Here is a 7,102-nt window from a genome sequence, read left to right on the forward strand (position 1 = left end):
AGACGCATAAGTCCAAGGGCGGCCATTCAGGCGGACGTCCAGGATGACCCGAACACCGCATGGAGTCCGCTGACGAGGCTGAGACGAGACGCGGCGGCTGGACGCCGGATGCAGCCGAGACCGGAGCTTGGAGCAGCGACGGGGCGGGCGCAGCCGAGGCAGGCACTTGGAGCGGCGGCTGGTCGTCGAGCCCCGCCGAGACAGGAACGTGGAGCGGCGGCCGGTCGTCGAACGCCGCCGAGAATGGAACGTGGAGCGGCGGCTGGTCGTCGAACCCCGCCGAGACAGGAACGTGGAACGGCGGCTGGTCGTCGAACCCCGCCGAGACAGGAACGTAGAGCGGCGGCTGGTCGTCGAACCCCGCCGAGACAGGAACGTGGAGCGGCGACCGGTCGTCGAACGCCGCCGAGACTGGATCATGGAGCGGCGGCCGGTCGTTGAACGCCGCCGAGACTGGAACGTGGAGCGGCGGCGCTTCGTCGGGCGCCGCTGTGGCAGAGACAAGAAGCGACGGCGGGTCGTCATCCACCGCCCAGGCAGGAAACTGGAGCGCCGGCGGATCGTCGAGTCCCGCCGAAAAAGGAGCTTGGGGCGACGGCGGATCGTCGAGCACCGCCGAGGCAGCGACGGGAAGCGACGGCGTGTCCTCGGGCGCCGCCGGGACAGGGAAGTGGGGTGGCGGCGGGCCGTCTGGCACCGCCGAGGCAGGGATTTGGAGCGGCGGCGGGCCGGGCGCACCAGAGGCCGGGACTTGGAGCGGCGGCGGGCCGGGCGCAGCGGGGACAGGGACTGGTGGCGGACGCAGAACGTGCTCCGCCGGAACAGGGACTTGTGGCGGACGCAGAACGTGCTCAGCCGGAACAGGGACTTGTGGCGGACGCGTGGCGTGCTCCGCCGGAACCGGGACTGGTGGCGGACGCAGGACGTGCTCCGCCGGAACAGGGACTTGTGGCAGACGCAGGACGTGCTCCGCCGGAAGAGGGACTTGTGGCGGACGCAGGGCATGCTCCGCCGGAACAGGGACTGGTGGCGGAAGCAGGACGTGCTCCGCCGGAACAGGGACTGGTGGCGGACGCAGGACGTGCTCCGCCGGAACAGGGACTGGTGGCGGACGCAGGGCGTGCTCCGCCGGACCAGGGACTTGTGGCGGACGCAGGGCGTGCTCCGCCGGAACAGGGACTGGTGGCGGACGCAGAACGTGCTCCGCCGGAATAGGGACTTGTGGCGGACGCAGAACGTGCTCCGCTGGAACAGGGACTTGTGGCGGACGCGTGGCGTGCTCCGCCGGGACTGGTGGCGGACGCAGGACGTGCTCCGCCGGAACAGGGACTTGTGGCAGACGCAGGACGTGCTCCGCCGGAAGAGGGACTTGTGGCGGACGCAGGGCATGCTCCGCCGGAACAGGGACTGGTGGCGGAAGCAGGACGTGCTCCGCCGGAACAGGGACTGGTGGCGGACGCAGGACGTGCTCCGCCGGAACAGGGACTGGTGGCGGACGCAGGGCGTGCTCCGCCGGACCAGGGACTTGTGGCGGACGCAGGGCGTGCTCCGCCGGAACAGGGACTGGTGGCGGACGCAGAACGTGCTCCGCCGGAATAGGGACTTGTGGCGGACGCAGAACGTGCTCCGCTGGAACAGGGACTTGTGGCGGACGCGTGGCGTGCTCCGCCGGGACTGGTGGCGGACGCAGGACGTGCTCCGCCGGAACAGGGACTTGTGGCGGACGCAGGACGTGCTCCGCCGGAACAGGGACTTGAAGCGCTGGCGAGGCGCCGGAACGGGGGTCAGCAGCTCTCGGGAGGCCAGAACGGGCCCCAGCAGCTCGGGGGGAACCGGGACGGGGCTTATCAGCTGGCGGGGAGCCGGAACGGGACTCATCCGCTGGCGGGGAGCCGGAACGGGGCTCATCCGCTGGCGGGGAGCCGGAACGGGGCTCATCCGCTGGCGGGGAGCCGGAACGGGGCTCAGCAGCTGGCGGGGAGCCGGGACGGGGCTCAGCAGCTGGGGAGGGGCCGGAACAGGGTTCAGCAGCTGGCGGTGAGCCCGAGTGGGACTCTGGAGGCTGCGTGGTTTGCTGCAGCTGGCGAGGAGCCGGGACGGGACGCTGCAGCTGGCGAGGAGCCGGGACGGGAGGCTCCAGCTGGCGAGGAGCCGGGACGGGAGGCTCCAGCTGGCGAGGAGCCGGGACGGGAGGCCCCAGCTGGCGAGGAGCCGGGACGGGAGGCTTCAGCTGGCAAGGAGCCGGGACGGGAGGCTTCAGCTGGCAAGGAGCCGGGAGGGGACGCTGCAGCTGGCGAGGAGCCGGGAGGGGACGCTGCAGCTGGCAAGGAGCCGGGACGGGACGCTGCAGCTGGCGAGGGGCCGGCACTGGAGGCTGCAGCTCGTGAGGAGCTGGGTCGGGGGCCGGATCCCTATCAGCCTGCCGCCATAGGGATTCAGGGGAACGGGAGACGCGAAGGACACGAGGGACCGGGACTACAGGGGCTGGTGAACGTGCGCTACAAAACGTGGGTCGAACGGAAGGTGGTGCAGAAACCGACTGTGGACGAGGTACAGAAACAGACGGACGAAGTGAACTAAGTGAATTGGAAAAACGTGACTCAGGGTGTAAAAAGTGGGTGCTATTACGAGAGGTGGCAGATCCTTTACTCGGGCGCCGTCGTTGACCACCTCGCGGAGGTCCAGGATAGATGGCCAACCGGGTGCCCAAGTAAAGGTCTGATGGGTGTGATTCAGGTGTGGACTCAAAGGACTCGAAAGGAAACCGTGACAAAAACTGACTGGGAGAAGAAAACTCATGAGAAAAATCAAAATCTGGGTCAAACTCGGAATCAGACAACTGAAAATAGGGGTCATCATCTAAATCTGAATTAACAAAAACATGGGGGGACAAAATGGTGTCGTAATCAAAGATGTTAACACAAGACGAAGAAGAGTGGCAAACTGGCTTGGCGGAACATATGGAACTCACACGAAGGGGTTGGTCGGCAGGCTGAGGGGGGTACCAGCTTGGGCGGCGACGGCGAACTCGTCGCCGTGAGCTTCCTGCTGGGTCCAGTATTGGTTGGTTCATTCTGTCGAGGTTGAGGAAGGTGAGGACCCAAACGCAGGGAAGCCAGGCAGGGGTGACTTAAAGGGCATTTATTAAACAGAAAACTAAGGCAAACAAGGAACTTGGAAAAACTTAACGACAGGAAACCAACTACAGGGAGAGGCGACAGGAACTGGCAACAGGGACAGGCAACCGGGACAAGCGACAGGGACAAGCGACACTTAAAATGACAATGAACCAACAAGAACTGAAAGCAACCAGGGAACTAAATACACACAAATTGACGAGACAACGAGGAGCACCTGGACAAGACATGGAGGGTTGGAAGGACCGGATTGGTTGACACTAGGGCTTGGGTAAACGAGCACAGGTGGACACAATAGACAAGACGAGACAAGACACATATACAAGGCCAAAACATGAAACCAAATACTAAACCAAAAATAACAAATACAAATCATGACACTTGGTGTGACATAAGACCTGATGTAAGTGCAAAAAAGCCATCTAGTGGTGAATGATGGTGATACAATTTAAAACTACAGTGGATGCATATCAGTCGATGTCTGTTTGCACTTCAGCACCTGCATTTTGCATATTTACTGATTCACGTTGTGCTTTTTTTGGTCAATGTTTTCAAATATTTGGGGTATTCACGTTTTTCCGTTTTTCATTTACACGCCATTTTTCATGCATTTATATAAAACTTATCAAAGTGGTTGTTGCTTGATAAATTTCCCTTTTTTTTCACCTCCTCAGTCAACCTAAAAGACTGAGGCAGATGTCCCCCCTGCACTGAGGTCCGGCGCTCTCCTTCACTATTGTGCTTACTTATGTTGGGTCCTCTTAAATCTATAAGAAAAAATGCCTATATTATATTTAGCTGTGATACATGCTACGTGCTACATAAAATAGAATGAATTGTGTTGAATATTTCATGATCGCAGAGAGCCAGCAATGTGTCTGCCGCACTGTCAGTGAGTGAGATGTGGAGTGTTCGAGGCACAGGTTGAGTGGACCGATGGTTGATCTCATCTTGCGTCATTTTCAGAGCAGAAATCACTCTTGCATGAAGACCCCTGGAGTTGTTGAGAAAGTGCTCTTTAAATATTTGAAGGGACATTTTCAAGATCAGACAGAAATGCACGAATTCTCATGAGCATTTGGGGCAAATTGACATTTGTCCACGAAGCATTACTGTTCTGAGCAGTCATTAATAAAGATTGAGAAGACACGATTCGTTGTGCTCTTTTTCAATACTCAAAAATACTTGATGCGGCCCAGAAAAAAAATATTAGTGTAGTGTATTACCATCTGTATCATTAGATGTGTGAATAGGTTTTGATTTCACATGATACAAACATTTTGTAGGCAATTATACAAAACGTTAGGGTTGTGCAATTGCTCAAAATTCGATTAAGATTTCATAATTTACATGATTGTAAAATAAGTGTTTGTTGTTTTTTATTTAAATGTTACAACAATTCTATGGCAGTTTATAAGTGTGTATATAACAAGTAGTAAACTCCAAAGTTCTATTTTTTTATACTAGCAAACCATATTTGAATGTATACATTTGCAGCTTTGATTGGTCCAAAAGGAACTTACATAATTATAATGCTTCAAAGAATTTGATTTGTTTTACTATTTTTATGTTTAAACATTTTCTTGTTTTGTACCCAAAAAATAAACCACCGTTGGAATAATCGTGATTAATATTTTTTTCCTAATCGAGCAGAGCTACAAAACTTTTTATACCTGATTTGATTAGTGTCATGCAATTATTTAACCCGTGGAAAAAATGTGTTTTGTGTGAAATCCTATTAAATTCCCTTTCTGTGCAGGTTCTCCCAAATGTTTTTTTTTTTTTTGTGTGTCTCCTCAGTCTTTGAAATGCACCAGGCATTTAATTGCCACATTGTGGGTTTATATGCTGTGAGGCTATTAAGGAGAACTGTGGAAAAGTAGAGAGAGAAGGACAATGTGTCCAGGAAATCCCACAGCAGCTGTTTGCTTTGAGTGCACCGTGACAAGCCTTTCACAGGGTGCTGAAAGGCTGAAGAAAGAACAAAATAATAGAAGGAAGTTTTCAAGGTCCAAAACACAAACACATCATTCATCTGCTCTCCTACCGTGAAACTTAGTAAATCACTTTTATGTTTCTGATTGCGGTTTGCAACATCTAAAAGGTTCTTGTTGTTCGGGGTGAGATATTTTCTTCTCTGATCCAACTCAAACGAGCAGGTGATACCATGAAAATATTGTGTGTTTGTCTGTTTGAGGCGACAGAAACGTCTTGGTTGTGTTTTGATTACAAGGTCAGATCAGATCTGTACTCTGCACTTTTCCATAGCACAATACAGGAAACCAAGATGGAAAACTACATTAATATAAATCATAACATTCAATAATAGGCTACTATTTTTTAAATCAAGTTGAAATATTTATTTAGTTGTTCTGTCAATTTTCCGTCAAACCTAAAAAAAATAAGAACAATATTTGTCCCCCCTCTGGCGATGTTTACGCAATCAAAACTAGAACACGAGTGACCTCTATTGGCTAAAACTGGAGGTGCATGATTATTGAGCGACAACAGAAACGGCGATGATTTTTTTTTTTAACATTTCACTTTAAATTCTTCAGCTAACACAGACACTAGTGTAAATAATGCAGTGGTGTAAACACGTGTTTTCATTTATTATTTTGGGGTGGTGTGAGGTTTTTTTTGCCCGTTTTATCTCGATTGCAAATGAGGTTCTGTATTAAACATTTAGCATCACCTTGTAGTAAGAGTCTAATTCTAAACAATGGGATAACATCGCAGTGGAGCCAGATTATTTGTAATCTTTTACCAATTACTGAACTGTCTCACTAATTAAAATAAATCAATAAATTAAAAATAATAATAAATAAACAATTCATTGCATGAACAGATAAAAAAAAAATCGCTTTTGACCTTTTGTGGAATGATTGGTTATGTGAACCGTGTATTCAAATCACAAAATACACTCCAAATTAATGTGTGAGCTACAAAGACAAGAACAATACATTAGTGTGTTCCTTGTGACACATTTCTATTTTATGAATTTGATTGATAAGTGGTTATGAGCAATTACTGTTCAATACAATATCCAGGTGCAATTTATATATTCCTGTTTGAGACAAACTCAAACAAGCACTGTTAAAGCAGCCCTGCTTCCACTCTATTTGTATTATGTCAAATGTAAGCTTGTAAAAGGCAGTAAAAATGTAAATACAAACAGAATCTGGGAGAAAATTTTTAATTTAAAATATGAAACAAAAGCAGCTGAGAATGTATAAAATTTGTTGTTTTTTTTCTTCCTCTCACATTACTTTAAGCAGTCCACTTTTTCACACATGTCGATTCATATAGAACCTGATTTAAATACAGCGTGCACTATTTTCTTGTCAGTCTCAAATACGTGACGAATGCCGCCCAGACGCTAGCTGAGACATGATCAGACACATGCTCTGGAAAAAGACTTGAGGGATGGAATGCTGCCCTGCAATGTTTTTCAGGCTCACACCTTCGCACCTTTAACACACACTGACCGCCTTGGAAATTTCTCAAATTGCATCATGTGTTTTTATTTCATAGTTGCTGATACTGGTGTTTGTTCAGAACTGATATCAAGAAAGTGATACTTAAGTTTTTTTCCCAACCAGCCACTAAACAGTATGTTTATGTGAGCAAGTCAAACCAAAATTAATTTTACTGTGAATTATAAAATTGAGGCAATGGGAAAAAAATCTTTTTTCACATACAAAATAGTTTCCCTCTTATCTCAACTTGCCATAGTGCTTGCAATGAGAAGAAATCATTGGCTCATATTATTATCCTGTTTTCATAGCTTTGACTGACAAGCATGTCATGTCATGTCATGTCATTATCCACACCGCTTATCCTGTACAGGTTCGCGGGAGGGTGCTGGAGCCTATCCCAGCTCACTACGGGCGAAAGGCGCACTACACCCTAAACTGGTCGCCAGCCAGTTACAAGGAAGACATAGACACCGTCACTGAGTGGGA

This window comes from Idiotropiscis lumnitzeri, chromosome 15 (assembly GCF_059441095.1).
Source record: "Idiotropiscis lumnitzeri isolate Australia: NSW breed Sydney's pygmy pipehorse chromosome 15, RoL_Ilum_1.0, whole genome shotgun sequence".
In the NCBI taxonomy this organism is placed as follows: Eukaryota; Metazoa; Chordata; class Actinopteri; order Syngnathiformes; family Syngnathidae; genus Idiotropiscis; species Idiotropiscis lumnitzeri.